General features: G+C 36.4%; 1 long non-coding RNA gene across 4 annotated transcripts; it reads left to right on the top strand.

The window, feature by feature from the left end:
* Positions 1 to 5206: 5206 nt before the first annotated feature.
* LOC121423327 lies at positions 5207 to 18311 on the top strand. 4 transcript variants are annotated; one of them, XR_005971265.1, is made up of 6 exons: positions 5207 to 5325; positions 10476 to 10645; positions 13795 to 13930; positions 14314 to 14755; positions 15580 to 16433; positions 17383 to 18311. It is a non-coding gene; the product is annotated as an uncharacterized LOC121423327 (long non-coding RNA). The 4 variants fall into 4 exon arrangements; XR_005971266.1 differs by having other exon boundaries at positions 13725 to 13930; XR_005971267.1 differs by lacking the exon at positions 10476 to 10645.
* Positions 18312 to 18973: the final 662 nt, after the last annotated feature.

Below are 18973 nucleotides of genomic sequence, written 5' to 3'. Positions count from 1 at the left end.
TTGAACCAAGACACTTATTTTGTTTCAATCTTTTCAATGTGATAATCAAGTCCAGATCATGTTTTGTGTGCATCATACCGAACCATCATTTCATTTCATCATATCTAGATTTACATGTGATTTAGTAATGTGAAAGACAGTTGCGAAAAAAAAGCCATACAGACTAAATTTTCTGATATTGTGGGCAAAGCACTTTGTCGAAGACCTTTATTTGCATAGCCCTATGATAAAGCTCTGTGACATAGGGCTTATCCCGAAATATCAGATAATTTAATCTATACATTTTTTTTTCAAGTGTCTTTCATATTTGTTTTTAAACCAATTCCACTACAGGAAAACCCTCTCAATGCATGTTATATATAATTGTATATGTGGTGAAATACCGGTATATCCTTGTGATTGAATTCGTGAGAAAATAATTTTTATGAAGTCAGAACCAAGTGCCAAATTATCAATGTAATCTGATCTGTATTTGTAAATAATATATATAGATATATATACCTCATATTTGATAGATGAGTCACATACACTTAGTTACCTCTGGGAATACACATTTTGATATTTATTTGAATGTACGGTGCAGATACACTAGATTTACATGGGGGCGTAGGTTTGCTTGTCGTAAAGATTTGTTATAATGTTTACATGTACATTTGATATGTGCTGTGCCTAGATAATATTGATAATTTGCAACATGAGCTCTCAGCAGAGTGGATACGAGTGCTTAATATGTACATAGCATCATCAACATCATCATTGTTTATCATTATATTTTTGTTAAAGGGGAAGTTCACCCTGAAGAAAACTTTGTTGTAAAAATAGCAGAAAAAATAGTAAAAAATATTGGTGAAGGTTTGAGGAAAATCCGTTAAAGAGTAAGAAAGTTATTAGAGTTCAAAATTTTGGATTTGTGACGTCATAAACGAGCAGCTGCCCCATGTGTTATGTAATATAAAATGTATGAATTTCAAATTTTGTATGGTTCCTGATGACTTAATTTTGTTTTCTTTTCATGATCAGGTGTGAAACGATTTGTCTCTTGATATACAAAAGTTACAATGAAAACCATTTTCAATTTTCTGAGAAAATTACATTTCATTGATTTTTTACCATTCGCTATGTAGGAATGCTGCTCGCATATGACGTCACAAATCAAATAATTGAAATTCTAATAACTTTTTAATTATTTGATGATTTTTTCTCAAACCTTCGGCAATATTTCTTATTTTTTCTGCTATTTTTACAATAAACTTTTTGTCAGGGTGAACTTCCCCTTTAAACCTGTACATTTATTATACATTGAAAATTGTTATTTCCCTGTTGGTACTCTTTGATTTTTTTATTGACTGTCAATGTACATAAATGGAACCGTGCAACCTGTGAAAAGATACCAAATTTATAAGGTTTTGTTTCCATACCAATTTGAATTGTATGAATGCTCAGAGATTTAGAACACTGGTTAAGAAATAAATTGGCAAAGAAATGAATTATATGTATAGTTCATGAGCAAGATCTCATTTATTTTATAGAGTAGATACTGATGTATATCTGCACAGGAGCAGTCAAGTAGATTGGGTTGGTGAAATTACCAGTCATCCACCACTTACCCCAGGGGCCCGTACGACTATGGTAACTTTGTCCATTTTATGGCAATTGCCATGGTTACTCCTGCAGGGGAGCATTTCATGAGTAGTCTATTCAGTTGTTTTTACTGATCAGCTGCTTCTCAGCCAATCAGATGCCAGGATTTCACCAGCTTATAACAATAGTCAGTGATATTGACTGACTTTCTGTTTCATGAAATGATCCCTGTATATCTTTGTTATCCACGGACAATAAGTTTGTAAGGGAAATCCCTGCGCCTACCATCATTCTCAAATGTCCCCCTACTATTTTTGGTCTTTTAAGATAGGAAAGAAATACATTATTTAAAATCGAAATAAAACATGTATTTTTTATGAGATGACCTTACTTTTTGGGTGATAACCTTTTTTTTTTGCTTGTAAAATTTTCCAACCCCTCGTCCCCCTACCTTCGGGGAGAGATTTCCATCCTTGCCTACCAGAAAGTCACTTTATTTCCGGCCATTGTATGTTTTGTTACTAAGGCAATTCCATAGAATGATCAACCATTTTGTACGTCCGCCTGCCCCCCCCCCCCCCCCTTTTTCTCAAGTCTTCACTTCCAAAACTGACCAAGTCATGGTCCTTTGAGAACATTACAGACTGTCTAAAGAACAAGAAATCAGAGACAGAAAATGTCACAAGGATCCCACATATAGGGGGTCGGATGTACATAATTTATCATGAATTGTAGTTACTTGATACATCACTATACAGTCACTTCTGCGTGGATACCACTTGTATATGTTTGTATCCTCGATTATTCATGTGAATTTATAATTTTGTCCAATTTGAATCTCTTAAATGCTAGTTTGACTGGTCTGTAATGGTCATTGTGCGATACCAAGTTACAGAATATTTTGTATGGATAATTAAATTCTTTTTACTTGTATGATAGATAAAAAAAAGTTATTTGGCTGAAGACTTTTATTTGTGTTGATTGCATGATTGAATGAGGTATCCCGACCTGTCGACTGCCCTTGTTCAATGTGTTGGTTTCATATTACTACGTTTAAAAGAAATTAAAAAAAATTTTAAACTAAATGCCAATTTAAAGCTATATATGATTCTGGAGAATGATCTGTATGTATGGAAATCTCATAGAGTTAAACTCCCAGTTGATAAATTATTAATTTTAGGATGAGCATAACTCACTTTTGTAAGGGGTATGGAAATTAGGTTGGACAGGAATCGGCCTTTCAGAGTTAATTTTGATTTACGGTAATAAACCATAAACACATCCAAAAAGATTAATCTGATCGTAATTGATTATGAGTTTAAAGGGGATATTCACCTTGACAAAAAGTTTATTGAAAAAAAACCCAGAAAAAATGATAAAAAATATTGCTGAAGGTTTGAGAAATGTCTATCAAAGAATATAAAGGTATTTGATTTGTGATTTCATATACGCGCAGCTTTCCTACATATTGAATGGTAAAAAGTCAATGAAATGTCATTTTCTCAGAAAATTGAAATGGTTTTTACTGTACATTCAGTACCCGGGGGGGCCACTTACATTGACGAGTGGATACCATGCGCGACCAAAAAACACGTAAAAAGGATGTCTTTTTCACGATAGGGCACGTTACGTACGTAACGTGATAAGGGTGTCAAAAACACAAAAATAATGAAAAAAGGGTATCTATTTCGCTAGGAAGATTACGTGTTTAGGGTCGAATTTGCGGGGATGATAAAACAAAATGAAAATGTTTTATAAAGGGTGTCATTTTTGCCCCAACACTTCGTGTTTAGAGTCCGATTTGCGCGAGTTGTAGAAGGTGGGGTTGTACTAAACCAAAAATAAGGTATAGCCGACGACCGAATTAGGACCCGTAACAATAAAACACTCCTGTACATGTACTTGTTTAGGGGTTCATTTCAGGGAATATTTGCCAAGAGAATAGTTTTGTTTCCAATACTTGTTTAGGGTAGGGTTTCTGAGAAAAGGACAATATGTAACAGACAAGAATTTCTAAAAAAACTATTTTGGGGGCTGCTTTTATTATTATCATTATTATCTACCTAAATTTGAGAAGCCTAAACATCACATTGAATGGGGACTTAAGGTGTTTTTTTTCCCAGGGCTCTTTAATGTCCAAATTATCAAAAACTTACTTATTATTAGGTGAGCAAAGCTGACATTTTGAAAAGGGTTTTAAAAATTTGGTTGTGCGGAAGTTTGCCTTCCAATTTTAAGGGGTAGAGAGAGGCAAGTCTCTTGGAGATTGCAAAATTGAGGATAATATCTAAAAGGTGAAGTTCACCCTGAAGAAAAGTTTGTTGTAATAATAGCAGAAAGAATAATATGAAATATTGGTGAAGGTTTGAGGAAAATCCACTAACCATTAAGGAAGTTATTAGACTTTGAAGTTTTGGATTTGTGATGTCACAAAAGAGCAGCTGCCCCGCATATTATGTAGTATAAAATGCACAAATTTCAATATTTTAATGGTTTGCGATGACTTATTGTTTTCTTTTTAGGAACGGTTGTTAAAAATGATTTGTCTATTGATATACTGAATCCCGGGGGGGGGCCACTTCCATTCACGAGTGGATACCATGCGCGACCATGGGGTCTCGAAAAGCACCCTAAACACGTAATTTCCATATTCTGAAAATGCGCCCCTTAACAAGTATTGGCGTGTGAAACCCTACCCTTAACAAATATTGGAAACAAAACGATACTCTTGGCAAATATTCCTTGAAATGAACCCCTAAACAAGTACGGGAATGTTTTCTTGTTACGGGTCCTTCGGTCGTCGGCTTTACCTTATTTGGTTTAGAACGACGCCACCTTCTACACCTCGCGCAAATCGGACTCTAAACATGAAGTGTTGGGGCAAAAAGGACATCCTTTATAAAACATTTTAATTTTGTTTTATCATCCCCGCAAATTTGACCCTAAACACGTAATTTTCCTAGCGAAATATAGATACCCTTTTTTTCATTATTTTTGTTTTTGACACCCTTATCACGTTACGTACGTAACGTGCCCTATCGTGAAAAAGACATCCTTTTAACGTGTTTTTTTGGTCGCGCATGGTATCCACTCGTCAATGTAAGTGGCCCCTCTGGGGATAGGGGCAGCCATCACCCCCCCCCCCCCCCCCGCAATGAACAATTCCCTATTTGACCAAAATGGCAAGGGGAGCTATGATTTTATTTTTAAGAATATGAAAAATTTCTCTTTTTACATTTATTAGGATATGAAGGCTTCACCACCCGATAGGCTAGCTCATGAGTCACCTTTTCACTTGGAAGGGGACTGGGGCAGTTATTACGAAAATAAAATTAAAAATTGCTAAAAATAGAGGGGACTAGGCTAGGCCTATAGGACTTTTGCTAAAAATATGAACATTTTCACTTTTTTTATTCTCTCCTCTTTAACTATAAATCCTCATCATTCTAAGAGGTTGCACTAGTCTCTTTCAGCTTTTTTATGGGAGTTTGGGACTTGGGGCAGTTATTAAGAAATTAAAATAACACTTGACTAGCAGTCAAATTGACCTTTCTTTTTTGCACTTTACTTTTTTTAATTTTGCTGTTAATTGGACGTTTCGACGACATTGTAGTTGACGCGCCAGATTCAATTTTCGGATGCAGGACAGAAGAAAGCAAAGTCCAATTTCATTGTTTATCTTCATGTTCGTGGCTGATACACAGCCATTTTTATTTCTTGTAATAATAGTCGGGTACTTTAGTGGTGAGTAATTTGGGCATGCCGTAATTTGATTTATTTATTGAAATAAATTGGCATGAATTCAGGAACCTTCAACCACAGCAGTGGCCAGTGCAATATCACTTTATCAGTCACTCCGCATCGCAAGGTGCATTATTTTGGTTCAGTGCACGTGTCTCCATGCATGCCATGGCTCCAGCTCCATTCACTGTCTTTGTACACAACAAGTGCGCGTTAACAAATCGAGGAGTGCACTGCAATGAATGGTCATTCCCAAATGTTATTACAATTTGCAAGTTTTACAGCTTGCCAATTTATTAGTGATCATTGTTGTATGCTGGTAAATAATCGGTGCGAATAAATGGGGATATGGTAATGCAGTGAATGTGAAATGAAGGCGGAGCTACCAAGTCTCACGCATTGTGCGTGAGACTCACGCATTCAGGGTCCGTCTCACGATCTCACGCATTCAGGGTCCGTCTCACGATCTCACGCATGGCATCCATTTTTCTCACGCATCGGGACCCAACAGAAAAAAAAGAGAAAAAGTAGCATTATTCGCCAGATTATACGACTGGCCGACCGCCTTCGCGTCTAGCCCGGCACGCGAGACGAATCAAAAGTGCAGTCAGCGCACGGCTAGTATGGTAGTGGATCGTATTACCGAACACTTTTCATGAATTTGATCATATCAAACACATTATTCCAATAAAATTCACCAAACTTTCACCATAAATACACAAATACCTACAAAATATAAACATGCAGAAATTTTGCCGAAATTGTTTTTTATTTTTACGACATCAGCTTCCAATCGGACCCCTCTTCGCAAGTGAAATATTTTGGTCACTTGAAAAGGTATCGTATTACCGAACGTGTGTTTTCTATGGGAAAAGTTGGGAAAACAACAAAGTCACCGATGAGCTATTTTGACCATATTTTATTGTTTTGAGGATATAAAGACTCGAAATTTTGTTTTTGATAATTTTTCATCATTTTTCTATTTAAGTTCCCTTTAGGAGTAAGTTGCAAAGGTTTGAGCGTATTTGATTATTTTCTGACACATGATGAGCGCGTTCGGTAATACAAGGCCGGTCGGTAATACAATCACTCACTATACGTGATACGATGAATAGCGTGCGTGCATCGCATGGTTTTGAACGATTTGAAGCCCATATCTCATGCGCGCGCTCATTGCGCGCAACGTACGAGTGTAAGTACTGGCCGCGCGCGCACAGAGACGTCGAGAGTCGAGTCACAAAAATCTCACGCATTACATTTTTTTGAACTTGGCATCTCTGTGAAGGCTGAACTAGTACTACTAACTAGTACTATTAGTAGGCCTACTGTCTACTGCGGCAGCCCGAACACGACGTACTGTCTGAAGTAACCCAGGGAACTCCCGCCCTACGCGGGCGGGAGCCCAGGATCTTACGTGTAAAGGCATACTCACCTGACAAGCGCGAAGTATGGTCAAAATAATTCTCCGAATAAATAGTTAAAACAGAAATCAAGCACTTACCAGTACCACGATTATATGGATGAAGGTCTAACGAGTGGCAGTTTCCTGACATCTGGGCACAAACTGGAACCTCAAAAAAAACCCGAAAAGTTCTCTCCTACCCCAGTCTCGATCGGCCATTTTGTTACGATTCATAACAAAAATGGCCGATCGAGACGGGGGTAGAAGGAGAGAACTTTCCGTCCCTCACATTTTCTTTTGTTATTGTTTGAATTGTATAATATTTAATTTCTTACAGATTTGACAGGACCAACTTGACTGAGCCATATGATGGGGTGTCCAAACTTCGCGCACTTTTTCAAAAATATTCATCAGGCTTAATTTTGTCACAAAATGTTCATAATTTATACAAAACCAATTCAAGAAATAGTTACCACATTGACGGCAAGATCATAAACTATGAAATCATGGACGAAAATGTAAAGTAGGTCAAGGGGTTTCGCCGGTATCGCGATCTCAAAATTCTATTCTGATCGGCGAATGCGTGCTGTGCTGAAAAACGCGGTCACGCGCGAAGTTTGGACTCACTGCCATATAGTATTTTGACCAAAAGCTTCAGTCTCTGTATTTTGGTTGTTCCACTGAACTACGTTGGCTCAAATCACCAATACATAGACTGAAGAGCTAGGAGGCCCGTACGCACAGCCAACGTATAGGGAACTAGCGTTTGTGAAAATGTATTATGGACTAGCTTAATTCGCAAAAGGTTGCATAGATCTAAACTGGACCCGACCTTTCAATTCAGGATTAAGATCTAACAGGACTGTTAAAATGTGCTCCAAGTGTTCCAATTACCCCATACGAGGTAAGTAGGAACATATGACACTGCCTGGTCAATTAAGAATTATACTAAAACTACATCTACTTCATGGTTTTTGCTTATTTGCTTATTTTTTTCAAGTTCAAAATATTAAAGGTGTGTATTCTGATTTGTTGTATGTTTTTTTTTATTACATATGATATGTACTTTATTTTATAAGCAATTAAGTCTATCAGCAATTTTATGTTCTTCTGCACCAAATTTACATGACACCAATCAGATAATTATTCATACAATGCAGTTTTTGTCTCACCTGCATAGTAGATCAGGGATTCTCAAATGGTGGCGCGCGCGCCACTTGTGGCGCACTGTGCCTTGTGGAGTGGCGCTTGGAAGCCGTTATAAAAAAGTAAAAATAAAGAAAAATTAGGGAGATAAAAATGTATCTACCAATTACCTGGAAATAAGAAATTGGTGATCATTTTAATACAAAGAGAAAACAAAAACTCTTTACTTGACACTTAATTGATTTCCTCAAATTTTGTCAAATTTAGCACTCGATAACCTCTATTATAGAGGATCAATGCTGTTCTTTTATTTATTCTATGCTGTAAAAAGTTTATGTGCCACACAAGTGATTTGAAAACCCCGTTTGTAGGATTTCTATTTCAACGGTTAGAAATTTTTCATTTCCAGAGTATACTTTTTGTTTAAGAGTAAAACATCAAATAATGTGATATTCAAATCATCCTGATCATAAAAGATTATGAATTTTGGACATAACAAGCACAAACTTTGTTTCCGGAGCCGATTAAAATCCGAAGTTGTATAAGTGAAATACATGTATGCTCAGATGTATTGCCTTCCGTGATTGCCTGCATGCACTCTTGCCTAACACGAACTGAATGAATGATACTGCCCCAGGATACTGCACGTGAGTTGTAGAGAGGGGCAGTTTGGGGCGCTAATCATGGTGCAACGCCTAATTTTCAGCCCTTGGAAAATCGGGGAACATAACTTTAGCCACTGGCGTACAGATGGGGACCCCCAAGTGTTTCACGGCCAAGAAAACAAAAGGAGAAAAGGAAAGGAAAATATTGTATTATTAACTGAATAATATGTCAAAGTATAGATTTTTGTATTGAAAAGTTCAATATTTTGCTTCAGCTGCCATATCTAGCCCCCTCATTTTTTTATACTCATTACGCCACTTGCTTCAGCCAATAGATCTGGTGCAGAACAGTCTGAACTAGTGGTATCATTGGAATGTTGTGAAAAAGTCACTGGCCATTTTTTCTTTTAATATCGTGTAGTTTGTTGGCATTTGTATTTCTTCTGTTGATATTAATTAGAGCCCCTCTGGGCAATTTAAAAGGCCTCATATTCCAAAATTTCTGGGGAAAAGAAATGTGGCGCTTCCAAAAAAGTAATTGAGAATGGCTGTAGTAGAGTAAGACTATAGGCACCGCTTTTCTGACGGCGACGGCATCAACTCCAAATCTTAACTGAAGATTAAGTTTTTGAAATGACAGCATAACTTTGGAAATATATAGACCTAGTTCATGAAACTTGGACATAGGGTTAATCAAGTATTACTTAATATCCTGCCTGAGTTTCAAGTCACATGACCAAGGTCAAAGGTCATTTTGGGTCAATGAACTTTGACCAAGTTGGGGGTATCTGTTGAATTACCATCATAACTTTAAAAGTTTATGGATCTGATTCATGAAACTTGTTATAAGAATAATCAAGTATCACTGAACATTCCGTGCGAGTTTGAGGTCACATGATCAAGGTCAAAGGTCATTAAAGGTCAATGAACTTTGGCCAAATTGGGGGTGTTTGTTGAATTACCATCATAACTTTGAAAGTTGATTGGTCTAGTTCATAAAACCTGGACATAAGAGTAATCAAGTATCACTGAAGATCCTATGTGAGTTTCAGGTTACATGACCAAGGTCAAAGGTCAATGGACTTTGGCCATGTTGGGGTTATCTATTGAATTTCCATCATAACTTTAAATGTTTATGGATCTGATTCATGAAACTTGGCCATAAGAATAATCAAGTATCACTGAACATCCTGTGCGAGTTTAAGGTCACATGATCAAGTTCAAAGGTCATTAAAGAGAAATTCCAGTAGTTGCAGTAAACACTGATTTCATGAGAAAGTCTGTAAAACAAGGCTTAATTGTCAGTATATTATCGAGGATCTAGATCTGGTACAGTTACATTAACTGAACTTTGTGAATCTTGAAATCTATGCTGAAAAATGTTCACACCGAAGATCCCCAACACAGATAAGCGCACGTGGGACAGTGTATAATTATTGCTTAGAGCGTCGCTCCCGACGCTCTACCCGAATCCTGTGCTTCTCAGCAATTACACAATTTCTTCCAGAATTCTTTGGCACATGCGTTTTATTTATACAAACAGACACTCAGTGCAGACACTTTTCATTGGTCATTTCATTGGATTCTGTACGAACTCATTTTGATATCGTTACCAAAACAAGCATTTACCTTTAAAGGTCAATGAACTGTGGCCAAAACCTGGACATAAGAGTAATCAAGTATCACTGAACATCCTGTGCGAGTTTCAGGTCACATGACCAAGATCAAAGGTCAATGGACTTTGGCCATGTTGGGGGTATCTGTAAAATTTCCATCATAACTTTAAAAGTGTTTGGATTTTATTTTTTTGTGTGTTTTGTCTGTACTATTTTTCAGTATAATCAGCTCACTTATTGAAGGGCGGCAATTATTGCATGGGATACATGTATTCAAAACATACATTTCAGGGGATGTATGGTGGTGGGGGTCGGTCCTCGGTTTACAGTGGAATACAAATTATTCAATTAGTTATTTCATCTTTATTTTGTTTTTAAATTAAGGTTTTTCCTGCATTTTACAAATCAAGTCAAGATGCCATTCCCATCCTGGTTTTATTCTTGCGAAGTATTGTGGACATCAAATTATTTTCATTTACGGTAATAGTTTCAAATCACAAGTGTAGATGCCACTTCCCCTCTGGATCGGAAGCTGTGAGATCATCCCATTTGAGGTGAGTGCACACCGGCTGGCCACCTGGGACCCGTTTTATAAAGGGTTACGATTGATTCGATCAACCTCAGCTTCATGGAAATCGATCAATGTCATGTTTTTTCTACAAGAAATTTGCACAACATCCTTTGTGAACAAGGAGAAGGAAACTGAATTTTTAAGAAAACGATAGATGAATGAATATCCATCATATCAGGTGGGTGTTTCATAAAGCTGTAAGATACGAATGACTTTACGCACAACTGGTGTTCCTTTCTTGTGCTATGTGATATCCCTGTGTAATTGAGTAATGACCTGAGAACATGTTCCAGTCGTGCGTAAAGTTGTGCGTAACTTTACGAAAAGCTTTATGAAACACCCCCCTGGAAAGTATTTTGGACAAAACATGCACTTAGATGTTGATGTTGCTGGCTTTCCATAGTTGTGGTTGATTGGATCAATTTTAACTCTTTGTAAGATGGCTCTGGTATCTGCAGTAGATATGAACCCAGAGTCTGTGTTCATATCTACTGCAAATATCTTCTCTTTTTTTTTTTTTTTAATATTTATTCCGTCACCTTAGAAAAAAGTAGAAAGTGGTAGGATAATCTGCATTAAAGTAATAAGAATGTAGTGAATTCAAATGATAAGGTAAATTTTCTTGTAGAAATTATTTAATGTCCATCATATCTGGAAAGTATTTTGAACAAACATGCACTTAGATGTTGATGTTGCTGGCTTTCCGTAGTGGTTGATTGGATGAATTTCAACTCTTTGCAAGATGGCTCTGGTATCTGCAGTAGATATGAACCCAGAGTCTGTGTTCATATCTACTGCAAATATCTTCTCTTTTTTTTTTTTTAATATTTATTCCGTCACCTTAGAAAAAAGTAGAAAGTGGTAGGATAATCTGCATTAAAGTAATAAGAATGTAGTGAATTCAAATGATAAGGTAAATTTTCTTGTAGAAATTATTTAATGTCCATCATATCTGGAAAGTATTTTGAACAAACATGCACTTAGATGTTGATGTTGCTGGCTTTCCGTAGTGGTTGACCGGATCAATTTCAACTCTTTGCAAGATGGCTCTGGTATCTGCAGTAGATATGAACCCAGACTCTATGTTCATATCTACTGTAAATATCTTTTTTTTTAGTTATTTTCTTATATTTATTCGGTCACCTTAGAAAAAAAATAGAAAGTTGAAGGATAATCTGGATTAAAGTAGTGATAAATATACATACCCGGTATATTAAAAAAATAAAATTCCTGAATATTTACATGTAGTTCTAGATATGACTTCTTACAAAAGTTTGAGGTATTTCAGATGTGAAGGTAGAGTGACATTTCTTATTACAGATACATCTACAGATATTTATGTTTATAGCTCTTGTATTGTGTGTGTTTACATGTGTTCGATCCATTTAGCAGTAGTGGCCAGAATACCAATGCTAGCATGACTCCACACTGCTGTGGCTCTGGTCACAAAGTAAAATAGTTTTGAGAGCACTAGCTTTCTGTAGGGACAGAGATTTTAAAGGACAAGTCCATCCCAACAAAAACTTAATTTGAATAAAAAGAGAAAAATTCAACAAGCATAATACTGAAATTTCATCAAAATCGGCTGTAAAATAAGAAAGTTACGACATTTCAAATTTCGCTTATTTTTAACAAAATAGTTATATGAACGAGCCAGTTACATCCAAATGAGAGAGTCGATGATGTCACTCACTTTTTCTTTTTTTAAAAATTGTTTGAATTATAAAATATTTCAATTTTTAAGAATTTGACAATTAGGACCTCCTTGCCTGAAGCACAAAATGTTAAAATAATGGAATTCCACGTGTTCAGGGAGGAATGAAACTTCATTTCACATGACAATGACGAGAAAATAAAAATATTTCATATTTTCTCGTCATTGTCATGTGAAATGAAGTTTCATTCCTCCCTGAACACGTGGAATTCCATTATTTTAACATTTTGTGCTTCAGGCAAGGAGGTCCTAATTGTCAAATTCTTAAAAATTGAAATATTTTATAATTCAAACAATTTTTAAAAAAAGAAAAAGTGAGTGACATCATCGACTCTCTCATTTGGATGTAACTGGCTCGTTCATATAACTATTTTGTTAAAAATAAGCGAAACTTTGAAATGTCATAACTTTCTTATTTCACATCCGATTTTGATGAAATTTTCAGCATTGTGCTTGTCTGATTTTTCTCTATTGATTCAAATCAATATTTGTCTGAGGTGGACTTGACTATTAAGTTTACAGGTAAATCAAAATGGATGATCTGTTTGGTTCTTTAATTATCATGTGAAAATTCATTGAATTTCTGTAGGGACAGTGATTTTTAGTTTACAGGTAATGATCTGTTTGGTTCTGTAATTACCATGTGACATTTCATTGAATTTCTGTAGGGATAGCGATTATGAGTTTACAGGTAGGCCTAAATAAAAATGGATAATTTGTTTGATTCTTTAATTATGTGAAAATTCATTGAATTTACCTTTGCAAAAGGAATCCACAGTTTTGCTGTGTACATTTTCTATGACAAAACAGAATTACAGGGTTTTCTGAAATAGACAATCACTTCCCCTATTTCTTGTTTGCTTTGAAAGAAGCATTTCAGGGCCCCTTATTACAAAAAGTTACGATTGACCCTATCAATCACAACTATGGAAGGCCAGCAACATCAACATCTAAAATGCCTGAATGTTCAAAATGTGTTCTAGATATGACATGAATTACATACATTCACTGTTTTCTTGAAAATTTGATGTGTTCACCTTTGTTGCAGAAAACATTTTGAAAATTTAATGTAGAAAAAAATTATGACACTAATGGATTTCCATAGAGTTATAATTGATCCAATTGATCGTAACTTTTTGTAATACGGGGCCCATTTTAGAAGGATGTGAAAATTCAATTTTTACTACTAATTTCAGCAGTCACAATTGTATTATGTTATTTTCTGCCTTAAAAACCTATGTTATACCTATGGCTTTGCCATGTTAGGATGTTTATAAAAATGTACTGGTATATTCTATTTAAGATTATCATGGTAACACCATTATCCTTTCTTTATTTGCTTGTATAGGTGAGAAGCGACTAGCGCCTGAACGAATGGTTGAGTAACACCACTATCTTTTCTTTATTTGCTTGTATAGGTGAGTAGCGCCTGAACGAATGGTTGAGCTTCGCTGGTTATGCAACCCATCACTGTACAGCTGCAATCAGAGTCAACGACCTCAGCATAGCAAATGGGTCAGAAGTTACTAGCAGGTCAAATACAAAACTTGCAAGGTAACCACCTCACCCTATGTTCTCAATTTATAAAATTTGTCAATAATGTTTAGTAGTGTGAAGTCAACAATCTGCAATCATATTCATAACATTTTATTTTTTTGTGAAAAAAAATCTTTGTGTTTTGAGAATATTTGTTTCTTATCCAGTTATCAAGAGTGAATGTAAGATTACAACCTCGCATTCTCTTTTTTCATGATTAATATCCCATGGGAGATCATGATGTGAATGTGTTACCTTTTCCATTTGAATAGAAAAGAAATCATGATCATAATATACAAATCTTAGTAAGTACTACTTAATGTCTGTAAAAACTAGCTTCTGTGGTTTTGAGACGTTCATTTGATATTACACATTATACCCCATATTCATTCATTTTGCAGCTTTGTCTTCATCATTCAAGCATCAGGACAGCAGGTCATTCGGCCAGCTTACTACCCAACTCAAGCTCCCCAACCCATGCTGTCCAGAGACCATGCTCTGTGCAAATGGTTCTGTCACCTACCACCTTCCAGCTACGAGCTGCTCAGCAACTTCTCAAGTCCATTCAAAGACGGATGAGGGCACAGAGTGTAAGCCCAAGCCAGGCTGAGGCCACAGCCTGGTGAGCTTGTCAGCAAGGCCGAGTAGTCCATCTGTTACCGCAGTTCGGGCAGCGAGAAGTATTAATGCCTCAAGCCCTATGACGGATGTCAAGACGTTAAGTTCTTCCATAAAGACGGTTGAAGTGCCGTTGGTCTATGAGAAAGCAACCCTTGCTGCTATTTATGATTAGGGATTCAAGTCCGTCCATGAAGACAACTGTGGCTAGTGTGTCTTCAAGAGGTAAGATAACTTTCACTTTTCAGTTATCATTTTACAGTTTAACCCTATCTAGGCCTGGGTATTTTGGGAGTTCATATATGGCCAGGGAGGCCTCCTTGAGGACCCCTTTAAGATCTCGACCGCGCGATCGCGCCAAAAATTGTCATGTGGATTGTCTGGGACATAATTTACAAAATCGTGTAGTAATTTTGTGCAAGTTGCTATTAAGTGATTATGCTAATTAATGCGTAATTAGTATGCGAAATCATACTTTTTCCTCTAACTCCCTAAATAGAGCTCCAAATGTTCTAATTTTTGGTATAGAAACTCTTTGTGGTGTTCTTAGCAAGTGTACTTGAACATCCTGTTCAGTTTCAGGTCATATGACCAAATTCAAAGGTCAGTGGACTTTGGCCATGTTGGGGGTAATTGGTGAATAACCATCATCACTCCGAAAGTGTATGGATCTAGTTCATGATACCTGGACATAAGTGTAATCAAGTTTCACTGAACATCTCTTGTGAGTTTCAGGTCACATGACCAAAGTCAAATGTCATTTAAGGTCCTTGAACTTTGGCCATTTTGGAGGTTATCCACTTGTTTAAATCTTAGTATGTGCATTTCTTATGCGAATAAAGAAGACTTTGAATAAAATAAAGAAAAGCTTTCCCCAGAAAGCGTGACATTACAAGAAGAAAACATATCATTACCATTTAGTACTTCTTTTTTTTGTATTTTACTGAATTGTTTGAAATATTTGAAATGTTCTGATCCTTGGATAATGAAACTTGTCAGTTGTATAAAAGTTTTCATTCTTTAAGCCTGCATGTATACTTTCTTTGCAGGAATTGCTGGGCAATGCTACATTGCCTACCCATTGTATCATCAATACCTCTTCATAGCTGTGTCTCTCTGCCCATGGACCTACTACTCTGACAGAGTATTAGGTCCACGCTCTGCCATACATGTACCTCTTAACCCTTAAAAAGACTGGGGCCGTAAAATTCTATTTCTAGCAAAAAATTCATCTTTGTGTCATTACCTTTACTTTTTCTTGATAAAAACAAATAGTACCTCTTACCCCTAAAAAGACTGGGGCCGTAAAATTCTGTTTCTAGACAAAGTTCATCGTTGAATTATTACCTTTACTTTTACTTTATAAAAACAAATAACTACGTGTTTATGATCGGAAAAATTGTCAACAATTTCTATTGAAAAACAATTAAAAAAAAAACATGGTAGAATTACATGAGAAACTTTAAACAATAAAATAAAAAAAAATCGTGTATCCAAACAGAAACCCTTAGAGGGCTTTAAGGGCTTAATTTACAGATTTACAGCCAAATTTTAATTCCATGCATAAGTTAGCACAATCTTGAATTATTTTGGAAGAACCAAATATGCAGTTCTGTAGATTGCATTGTGGTTGATGTGGACATTTCTTTTTGTCATGATCACACCATTATGAGCCAAAAGGATTGTTTGAAAACCTTAAAAAATACCCCAGTCTTATTAGGGTTAACCATGTTGGTAAGAGAAGGCCCTTTAGCAATTGGGTGGATGATGTCTACTGCTATCGCTCGCTGGTTGGAGATGCCCTAAGGAGAGTGGAGGTAGCCTAAATGAAGACCAGGAATCTTATGAACATCCTTCATTCCCCAGAAGACTACCTTGAGGAACTGCAGCAGATCATCAAGAGGTATGTTGAACAGGGTTGTTGATAGGGACTTTTAAGTCGTGGTCAGTAAAATCACCCCACCCCACACCTTGCCATGGGAGTTTAGGGGGATGAAAACTTTGTGGTCTTATCTTTATCATACCATTTTCAATGCGAGGCAGGAAAGTGCCTATTTCGAGTGATGGATGGTTTCATCTGCCGCCTACCACAGAAGCATAAAAAAAAGAATTTCTATTTACCCTTCCAGAGGGTTCCTTTTTTTAACATTAAAAAAAGTTTTATTTATACGACATGCTCACATTCAAGAAACCAAACAAGGTTTCTTAAAGAGAAAACAATGGTGGGCATTTGTGGTGCCATTGGGGTAGATGTACTGGTATCAACTTAAAGAAAAAACCAAAAGCTAAGATTTTGAATTTTCAAGAACATTTTTAAATTATCAGTCAGTGTTACATGAAACACTAATTTTAACAGCAGTTGACAGAAATAGAATTATCATATTGTGTTTCACAATAAGAGAAAAATAATTTGTATGATTAGAACTATTATTCCATATAACAGGGATGGGCTATAACATAGTTTCAAATCAGCAGGCTTGTGCTTATTTCATGCAGTTTGATGTCTTCAGCATTTCAACACCAATTTTGTAAAATGCCCCAAAATGAGAAAGTGCCGTCAAAGAACTAATTTGGGCGGGGGAATACAAAAAAAATCGCCATTCATCATTGGTTGTCATCATAACTGAAGATTCATCACTCCTTCATATTTTGTAATTGTTTGCGAGCTGTAAACAAAATCATGACCCTGTAGAGGTATTGGTAATTAAAAAAGTGATAAAAGTGATTAATTTTCAGTTGGTGGGTGTTGTTTTAATATTTTCTATCATCAATCTTACTGTCATAGAAGCATCTGCCATTTCCTTTGTTATTAATCAAGTTGATAACCTGAATATCTTTGTTAATTCCTCTAGCTACTCAGACCTTGATCCTGCTCCACCACCTATGGTAGCTCCAGCTCGTGGTTATTATGCAGAGATGAAGAATCTTTGTTTATTCCTCTCGCTACCCAGTCGTCCCGCTCCACTACCACCAGTTGGAAGTCTAGCTCCAGTTCCTGGGTATTATGCGGAGAGGGAGACTTGTGAAAAGCAGAGAGATGATGTCATAGAAGAAGCAGAGGAACTGTTGTGCTAATGAGACATCCCACATTTCCACTAGACTTTCCACAGTGTGGGACTGAATTTCCTGTAACCCTAATGAAATTTGGACAAATAGGAAACTTTACTTTCAGAACGCTCTTATTTACAAAATCTTTATCTGCATAAGAATTTGATTTCAGCTTTAGCTGATCATGGAAATTAAAAAAAATTGAGACTCTTGTTTTAAAGATAAGAATTGGAAAGCTTGTCAGTGATTTTCATGAACTGATTTGCTTTGACTCGAGCAGATGCAAGGATATCAGGGGCTTATAACAAGTAGCTAGTGAAGGTTAATATTTATCTAGTTTCATGAAGTACTCTCCAGGGGCCCGTAACACAAAAAGTAGCAATGATCGTAGAACTTCTTTCTGTGATTGATTCCAGTGGTTACAACGTCCAATCATTCGTAGAAATCGAGCGTATGATTAATCGCTAACCTTTGTGTTACGGGACCCTGGTCATCAATCGTAACTAATTCGTTCAGAAATGTCCTGTACATCCAGTGGGTCGGATGTGCATACTTTATGGAATGGCTCCACCAGGGCCCCATCTTACAAAGAGTTACGATTGATCCAATCAATATACAAATAGCGAATAGGCATGAGTTCGATGGTGCAAGTTTTCGCATGAGATGAAAGAAAGATGCTCTATTCAACGAGGCATTAGCCGAGTTAAATAGAGCGTTTCTTTCTTTCACCGAATGCGAAATCTCGCACCATTACATGAATAAGAATATTCACTATTTGTGTTGTACATCACCTCGGAATTAAGCGAAAATATGAAAAAAAAACAAGGAGTTTATTCCTATAGTAATTTATAAAATGGGAGCAAAAATACTGAAAGCAGAAAGCAAAATCCCACAAGCGCACATGACCATGGGCAGCATTGCGCATTTAGCCAGCAGGCTTATACGCGTATTGCACCTTCATTTTTACTGAGCGCAATGAATTAAATCGTATCGTGACGTCGCCTCCTAAAGCCGTGCAACGGTACATTGTGGATGGTACGTCTTTTGTGCAACGGTATGAATGTTTGGCATTCAGCCTCGCGTATAACAAGCTAAGTAGGCGTTGTACAATCATAACTATGGAAATCCATCAATGTCATCAGTATTTATACCAAAAATTTGCAAAATGTCCTTTGTAAACAAAAGAGAACACGCCAAATTGTCAAATCAATGAATTTATGGTAATACATTTATATCTAGAAAAGTTTTTGAACAAATATGCATTTTCTATGTTCACTTTGCTGGCTTTCCATTGTTACAATTGATCGGGTCAATCGTAACTCTTTATAAGACTGGCCGTGAAGTGCATTTTCCCCTATACAAAGTTTTTTTTTCCTATGAATATGAATCAGAGTG

Source organism: Lytechinus variegatus, chromosome 10 (genome assembly GCF_018143015.1).
Source record: "Lytechinus variegatus isolate NC3 chromosome 10, Lvar_3.0, whole genome shotgun sequence".
Lineage (NCBI taxonomy): Eukaryota > Metazoa > Echinodermata > Echinoidea > Temnopleuroida > Toxopneustidae > Lytechinus > Lytechinus variegatus.
Note: the sequence above shows the minus strand (reverse complement) of the source record. Positions and strands in the feature narration are given on the sequence as shown.